At 37.2% G+C, this 9,224-nt stretch overlaps 1 non-coding gene across 1 annotated transcript; it reads right to left on the reverse strand.

Annotated features, from left to right (window-relative positions):
- Window positions 1-3,650: 3,650 nt before the first annotated feature.
- Window positions 3,651-3,757, reverse strand: LOC140853512 (small nucleolar RNA R71). Its single transcript, XR_012136582.1, has one exon. It is a non-coding gene; the product is annotated as a small nucleolar RNA R71 (small nucleolar RNA).
- Between the last annotated feature and the right edge of the window lie 5,467 nt (window positions 3,758-9,224).

Here is a 9,224-nt window from a genome sequence, read left to right on the forward strand (position 1 = left end):
AGGGGTTAGGTTTAGTTAATTCCTGATTTGATTAGGATTTTATTGAGCCTAATTAAGCCTAATTAAGTTAAATTTAATTTATTCTAATTGTGCTTAACCTATTTAGATTAGGTTGGCTCAATTAGGTTCAAACCACCTTGACTTTTCTCCCTGCGCTACCTCACTTCTTCTGTGCATATTTAAATTCACGAGAAGCAACTTTTCATGAAGTTTCTCCACGCAGAAGCTATCCCACGCCCACCCTTGTGCGCCAAATATCTGGATGAAAATAAGTTGGTTGGCCATTCAAATTCAAAAGAAAGTTTGAATTTGAATGAGCAACCAACTAATCCATGCGCCATGGTCTTATCTTGTGCGCCCCATATTTACACGAGAAAATATTTCTCGTATAAACTCTCCACGCACAAATCAACTCATGCCCCTTCTCTTCTCACGCACAAGTGGATAGGGATGAGTTGGTTTTGCATTTGAATTCAAATTTGATTTGAATTCAAATGTGCAACCATTTATCTTTATCCTCTCACGCGGATAAGACACGTTCGACGTTGTTTTAAAAAGAGGAGAAAGGTGAGACATGCGAAAAAATTTTAGGAGAGAAACTTTGGGGCGTGAGGAAAGTTTGTGCACAAGGTGAAGGTCCAAAACCTTCCGAGAGAAAAAGAAAGAAAATTGAGCGTAGGGTTTCTAGTGTGTACCCTAGGGTTTCTACCTAGGATTTGAGAAGTGAGATTGGTGTGCCACGTGTATCGTGAGTCCACCAAATTTTAGGGAGAGATCCATCAGCCTCTCAAGCAATTGTGCAAATGATCCAGAGCATCCGAAGAGTTGGCACACATTGATCGATGGAGTTCGATCAACATCTGCCATCAAAAGGGTGAAATCACGAACTAGCATTCGTGAGGAGCTGATCAGACGAGAGCTTCGTGTGGACGATCTGCAGAGACCAAACATTTATGTGGCTATGACGTGTGATTTATGTCACAAATTGACATAAAAAGTATCAATTAATATCTAAATTATCTAACTTTATTAAGAAATTGATACTTGTTATTATATTTTGCAGAAGAAGAGATCATCAATAGAAAGAACAAGGAAAGAGGATTCCAACGGCGCAAATTTTATGCAAAACGGAGTTAAATTGACCCAGGAATTGAAGAATGAAGAAAGAAGACTCAATTGGATCAAACCCGAGTCAAATCAGATCAAAATTGATCAAAAATCAACTGATTGGTGATCTGATTAGCCGCCTGGTCCACAGCAACAGGCGCATGGACCATGGACCCATCGGCGCACCATAAACCCCCCTAACAACTCTCTAAAATCTCTTAGTCCCACATCGAAAGTTTTGAAAACCTTATAACCCCCAAATGCCTATAAAAAGCCCCCTAAGGCCCTTGTTTTAGATATTCTTCCTTCCGATCAAGCTTGTAACCCTAGATAGTGGGGTTTTTAGCTCTCTTTTCAAGCCTCGAGCTTTGAGGCTTTTGTAATAATTTTTTTTTATATATAAAATCTTATTTTTATGCAATTTCATCTCTTTACATTATGCAATTTATTTTTCTTGCAATAAGGATAGTTTAATTTATGCAATTTAATTTTATGCAATTAGGTTAGTTTAAATTATGCAGTTTAAATTTATGCAATTAGGATAGTTTAATTTATGAAATTAGGATAGTTTATTTTTCTGTATTTAAATTTTGCAAGTAGATTTAGATCATGTCTAGCTAAGCATCCCTTCTAAGGTTTGCGATGAAGCTAGATCATGAGTAGGGATTTTACATAGGGTTCTTTCTTTTTCTTAGGGTTTCTTTTTCTTCCTCTTTTGCCAAGAATTTTTGATGAACTACAGTTGGGTCAGAGTCCCTTCATAGTTCATGCTTGATTCAGTGCATAGGAGGAGAAAACCCTAAGGGATCCTAGTTACTACTCCCCTGTAAAGAATCTTGATGGGTTATCGTTGGGCCTTAGTCCCTTCATAATCTATGCTTGGGAAAGACAAGAGGAGTAGTCGTTAGGATCAATAAGAAAAATTCTAGGTAGAATTTCCTAATCTAGATCTAGTGGATTCAAAAACCCTAGATCCTTAGTCTTATTGTCCTTAGCAAACAACTTTCGACTTTCGATTTTTGTTAAAGCTCGCTTGAGCATAGATTTGAAAATCATTTTTAAAACTAAGTCTCTGTGGGATCGACCCGTACTCGCTGGTCGTGCTACTCTGCACACCGTGCGCTTGCGGTTTTATTTACAAATTTTAAGATTTGAACATCAAGTTTTTGGCGCCGTTGCCGGGGATTTGGCGTTTTAAATTGTTTTCAAATATTTGTTCTTCGTGCGTTATAACTCTCTTTCTTTTTTCTTTAGGTTTCTATATTTAGTTGGTGATTGCTGGAAAACTCAGGTACGCTTCTAATTTCTCTTTTATTATTTTTAGTTAATTACTTTTGCTTTTAGACCTAATCATTTGAATTTACTTAATCACAAAAAAAAAAAATATAAAACAAAACAAAAGACATTTCATAATCGTGAAGTAAAATATCAAAATAAAAAAAAAAATTCTAAATTAAAATCTTTTACATTCTTGGTCATCTTGTTTATTTGTATTTGCATTTTCATAATTAATCTAAGGGCATCAACCCATTAACAAGATAAGGTGGGGATTTCATTACCCTTCCTTAGCCCAAAAACCATCTCCATCATATTGCATTACCTAGACTTTTAATCTTAAAATCAATTAGACGTCAACCTTAAGGAATTCGAGCTCAATAGGACAAGGAACCCTAAGAGTTCTACCAAGTTTGAGTTGTTTGATTAGTTGGTGTCTAGGCAAGTCCCTGAGGGTGGTTTGTTAAATTGGTTCAGTTGCTGGCCTGGCCAACTCGTTTGGTGTCTAGAAAGGCAACGATAAGTGAACCTCCCACCTCTTATACTTACCTGGCTAACTAGTTGATCAATCTCCACTTGGAAGGTTTGAAGGGTCATCTTGGAACAGTTAGGAGCTGTCTAGATTTAGGTTAACCCTAGGATAGATTGAGTTTAATTTATTGATTCACTTGTTTGAAAAAAAAAAAATTAAAATTTAAATTAATTTGGTTACTTTTCTTTAGATTTAGGACTCCTTAGGATCTTCTCTTTAGAACTTTTTCTCTTTTCTTTCTTTTCCTTATACATAAAAATTTTATTAAAAAAAAAAAAAATTGTATAAACATCGAGAACCGTACACTTCGTGTGTGGAGAAGAGTGTCGGGTCGTCTAGTTAGAATTGAGTCAATTCCTGTTGTTCCAATGGCTGAACCAATCCAACCCATGACCCTTAAAGATTTGTGTTATCCAGTTGGCTCCATCCAACCATCTTGTATCAGGTTGCCACAACCCACAGCTAACAATTTTGAAATCAAACCTCAAATCATAAATATGCTTCCAAAATTCACAGGATTAGAGGATGCTTATATATTTATTAGAGAATTTGAGGAGGTATGTGCAACCATGAAACTGCAATTAACAGAGGATGAGGTCAAACTTAGATTAATCAACTTTGCCCTTAAGGACAATGCTAAGAAGTGGCTTTATAGTCTGCCAAACTATTCTGTCACTACCTGGGAGGGCTTTGTGAGAACATTTTTAAAAAAGTATTTCCCCATCATAAAACAGCTAGGATTAGGAATGAAATAAATCAATTTTACCAACTAGCTGGTGAATCATTTTGGAAGTACTTTGATCGTTTCAAGAATCTTTTGACCCAATGCCCACACCATGGAATAGAAACTTGGAGACTATGCCAGATCATCTATGAGGGGTTAGATTCAAACTCAAGAACCATGCTAGAGTCCATGTGCCAAGGCCAATTTATGGACAAAGAAACTACTGAAGCTTGGCAATTCTTAGAAGACCTAGCCGAGAAAAATTTACAGTGGGAAACAACTAGGGAACCTGATAAAGCTACACCTTCAAGAGGAGGAATGCATCAAATTCAACCAACCCTAGCATCAGAGGCCAAGATTGCAACCTTAACACGTAGATTGGAAGCCTTAGAATTACAGAGACCAGCCAATGTAAATCAAATATCTGCACCCATGTGTAAAGGGTGCAATGCACCAGACCATGTCTTAGAAGAATGTTCCTACTCGAATGAGTGTGCACAGGTGAATGCCACCTATCAAGGACCATTGAACAATCCTTATGCACCCACATATAACCCAGGTTGGAGGAATCACCCGAATTTCTCATGGTCCCAGAATCCTAATGTAGGCAATCCAAATTTCAATCAGCAAAATCTAAGGTCCAACCCAGTAATGAACAACCCGCCAGGCTTCCATGATAATGACAAGAAAATTACCTCTTTAGAGAAAAGCCTAGAAGCCATGATGAAGACACATACCAGCTTTATGCAAACCACGGGTCAACTCATAAATAATAACACCCAAGCTATAGCCCGTCTGGAAATGCAAGTAAGTCAGCTGGCTTCGACCATTAGTGAACGAGAACATGGTAGGTTACCTAGCCAACCTGAGCCAAATCCTAGGAACCAAAATGGTCCACGACCCCAACAAGGAAACCAAGTTAATGGTGTAAATGCCATTCATACCTTAAGATCAGGAAAACAAATAGACAATAAGGTAGTTGCACTTGATGATATAGATGACTCATCTGCCGAGTCACCTTCTAAAACTACTACCTTTCAACCTCAAGCACCAGAAACTGAAAATTCACCTAGTCCAGTACTTAAAAGTCCTAGAGCTCCTTTTCCAAACAGACTGAAATCCAATAAATCTGAACATTTAGACAAAATTTTAGAGGTATTTAAACAAGTCCAAGTTAATATTCCTCTTTTAGATATAATCCATCAGGTTCCAACTTATGCCAAATTTTTAAAAGATCTTTGCACTAGGAAAAGGACCACTAATGTACCAAAGAAAGCATTTTTGGCTGCAAGTGTCAGTTCATACCTATCTAGCCATGTGCCAATTAAATATAAGGACCCTGGAGCTCCAACAATTTCTTGTGTTATTGGAGAAATCAATATAAAAAAGGCCTTGCTAGATCTAGGAGCTAGTGTGAATATCCTTCCATATTCGGTATATGAACAACTAGGATTAGAAAAACTTCAACCTACTGGGATCACATTACAGTTAGCCGATAGATCTCTCAGGATCCCTAAGGGAATGGTCGAGGATGTTCTGATAAAGGTTGAAAATTTCATTTTCCTGTAGATTTTATTGTTTTAGAGACTGAGCCAGTTGCGAATCCTAAAGGACATATACCTGTCATTTTAGGAAGACCATTCTTAGCTACGGCCAATGCTGAAATCAATTGTCGAAATGGTCTAATGAAGTTATCCTTTGGGAATATGACCATTGAGCTTAATGTTTTTAACTTAGAACAGGAATCCTCTTCTCATGCTTATGTCAATGTAGTCCAAGATGGTATTTATGAATCCATTGACATTAGTGATGATGAAGTCGACCTAGAGTCTAACCCCTGGTTAATCCATGAGTCTGAGGATGTCAATGAAATACTTAAAGAAAATCAGATTAATCAGGAATCGACACTTCCTACTGAACCAATCATTGAGATGGTGAAACCATCACCTAAACCATCGATAGAGGAAGCACCCATTTTAGAACTGAAACCCCTCCCAGAACATCTCAAGTATGCATATCTAGGACCCAAAGAAACTTTGCCTGTAATTATTGCATCAGACCTAGATCCCAAGCAAGAGGAGGAGTTAGTGTCAGTTCTAAAAGCAAATCAGGAAGCAATAGGTTGGACCATAGCAGATATCAAAGGAATAAGCCCTTCTATAGTTCAACATAGAATATACTTAGAGGAAGAGGCTAAACCAACAAGAGAAGCCCAAAGAAGGCTTAATCCAGTTATGAAGGATGTAGTTAAAAAGGAGATTCTGAAACTCCTAGATAGTGGAATAATTTATCCTATTTCTGATAGCTCTTGGGTAAGCCCAGTTCAAGTAGTACCCAAGAAATCTGGGGTAACAGTGGTCCAAAATGATGCAAACGAACTTATCCCAACTAGGACCCAAACGGATGGAGGGTCTGTATAGACTATAGAAAGTTGAATGCTGCGACAAGGAAAGATCACTTTCCTTTGCCATTTATTGATCAAATGTTGGAAAGACTAGCCGGACAAGAGTTTTACTGTTTTCTTGATGGATACTCCGGTTACAACCAGATCCCCATAGCTGCTGAAGATCAAGAAAAGACTACATTCACCTGTCCATTTGGTACTTTTGCCTATAGACAATGCCCTTTGGACTATGTAATGCACCGGCAACCTTTCAGAGATGCATGATCAGCATGTTTTCAGATATGATAGAACGATTTCTAGAAATTTTTATGGATGACTTTTCTGTTTTTGGTCTAACCTTCTCCGAGTGTTTGAATCACCTGCAATTAGTTCTAGAACGATGTAAGGAGAAGCACCTAGTTTCAACTGGGAAAAATGTCAGTTTATGGTCAAACAGGGAATAGTTCTTAGCCATGTCATTTCTAAAAAGGGGATTGAAGTGGACAAGGCCAAAATAGATCTAATTGCAAGTCTTCCACCACCTAAATCTGTGAAAGAAATACGTTCATTTTTAGGTCATGCTGGATTCTATAGAAGGTTTATTGCCAACTTTAGCAAAGTAGCACGTCCACTGACTAATCTTTTGGCAAAGGATACCAAATTTGAATTTACTCATGAGTGCTTGGAATCCTTTGAATTTCTAAAAAATGCACTTGTATCAGCTCCAATCATTCATCCTCCTGTCTGGTCTGAACCATTTGAATTAATGTGTGATGCGTCCGATCATGTTGTGGGTGCAATCTTAGGTCAACGAATAAATAAGCTGCCTAGAGTGATATATTATGCAAGTAAAACCTTAAATGATGCGCAGCTTAACTACACCACAACTGAGAAGGAGTTCCTTGCCGTTGTCTTTGCTTTAGAAAAATTTAGATCTTATTTGGTTGGGACCCACACCATTGTTTACACCGATCACTTAGCCATTAGACATCTCCTAGCAAAGAAGGATGCCAAGGCACGTTTAATCAGATAGATTTTGCTCCTTCAAGAATTTGACCTAGAAATTAGGGACAAGAAAGGCACTGAGAACGTTGTAGCAGATCATTTGTCCCGAATTCCAGTCGCACCATCTAGTGAACCACCCATCAATGAATCTTTCCCAGATGAGCAACTCATGTCTGTGTCTACTGAACCTTGGTTTGCTGATATTGTAAATTATTTAGCCATAGGTAAGATACCTTCTCATTGGACTAAGCAGGATAAATATAAATTCTTTGCCCAAGTGAAGTATTTTATTTGGGATGATCCTTATCTTTTTAAACAATGTCCTGATCAAATTATTAGAAGGTGTATCCCAGATAACGAAGTCATGAATATTTTATCTTTTTGTCATGATCAAGCATGTGGGGGTCACTTCACGTCTAAGAAAACTGCTGCTAAGGTTCTCCAATGTGGTTTTTATTGGCCCAATTTGTTTAAGGATGCTCATGAATATTGTAAAAGTTGTGCTCAATGTCAGAAAATGGGTCGAATCACCAAGCGACACATGATGCCACTCAACCCAATCTTGGTAGTTGAAGTTTTTGATGTTTGGGGAATCGATTTCATGGGACCATTTCCAAATTCCTTTGGAAATAAATATATTCTAGTAGCAGTTGATTATGTTTCAAAGTGGGTAGAAGCAATTGCATGTAGAACACCCGATAGCAAAATGGTCATTAAGTTTCTTAAAGAAAATATTCTCTCCCATTTCGGTATTCCTAGGGCAATCATTAGTGATCGGGGAACCCATTTTTGTAACCGACCTTTTGCAACATTGATGAAAAAGTATAATGTCACCCACAAATTGACCACACCATATCATCCTCAAACTAGTGGACAAGTTGAAGTGTCAAACCGACAAATCAAACAAATTCTGGAAAAAACTGTTAGTGCCAATAGAAAGGATTGGTCTTTGAAATTAATTGATGCACTTTGGGCATACCGAACCGCTTTCAAGACCAATCTAGGAATGTCTCCTTATAGGATTGTGTTTGGTAAACCATGTCACTTGCCTATTGAGATAGAACACAAAGCCATGTGGGCCATCAAACAATTAAATATAAATTTGAACGACGCTGGAAACCATAGAAAGCTTCAGTTGAATGAATTAGAAGAACTTAGAAATGAAGCCTATGAAAATGCAAAGATATACAAGGAACGAACCAAAGCATTTCATGATCAATCAATTATGAGAAAAACTTTCAATATCGGACAAAAGGTACTCTTATATAACTCTAGATTACATCTGTTTCCAGGAAAGCTTAGGTCTAGATGGACAGGACCATTTTTAGTAAAGGAAGTCTTTTCACACGGAGCTGTTGAGATTGAAAACCCAAGTAATGGTGTTATCTTTAAAGTTAATGGTCAACGATTAAAACCATTCTTGGAATTACCTGTCAAGACTATTGAAGATGCCATGGTTCTTTATGAACCAACTTATTCTGATTAAGTTGCTTCGAGGTTTGGTCTGGCTGAAGACATAAAACTTAGCGCTTCTGGGAGGCAACCCAGCTTATTTAATTTCTAATGCTTTCTTTGTTTTCAGTTTGCTTAGGACAATTAAATTAGATAAACTTCATTGGGGACAATGTCGGTCAAGTTAGGGGGAGAGCTTGAACAAAATCAGGTGTTATCATTTCCTTTTCCTTCCACTATGAGTTATTTCTTGCATTTAATATATTATGTAAAAAAAAAATAATAAATAAATAAATAAATAAATATATATATATATATGAAATAAATTAATCTATAAAAGAAATAAGAGTAAGTTAGAAAGTATTTGCTAATGTAGTGAGTCACGGAGAAGATTAGCTGGTTAGACTCTTGGTGGCTTAGGTCATTTAAAGACTATTAGCACTTCCAATTGCACATGCACACTAACAAGGTAAAGTAGGTGTTAATTGTAAGGTCAATTAAGGATTTGAGTATTATTTAAATTAGATAATTTTCTCTACACCCCAATTGAAGAAATTTGAATTTAAGGAAAGAGCTACCTGCCTGAAATAAAATGCAAAACACAGAGTAAATGTGGATTGCCCTAAGCCTAGTAACCGGGTCTCTTCACCTAAGTCAAGTGTTGAGATTCGCGTCAAACGATGGTGGGAAGGCCAGGATGCTCAGCAAAAAAAAAAAAAAAAAAAAAAAAAAAAAAACAGTGTGAA

The sequence above is a fragment of the Elaeis guineensis genome, chromosome 13 (genome assembly GCF_000442705.2).
Source record: "Elaeis guineensis isolate ETL-2024a chromosome 13, EG11, whole genome shotgun sequence".
Lineage (NCBI taxonomy): Eukaryota > Viridiplantae > Streptophyta > Magnoliopsida > Arecales > Arecaceae > Elaeis > Elaeis guineensis.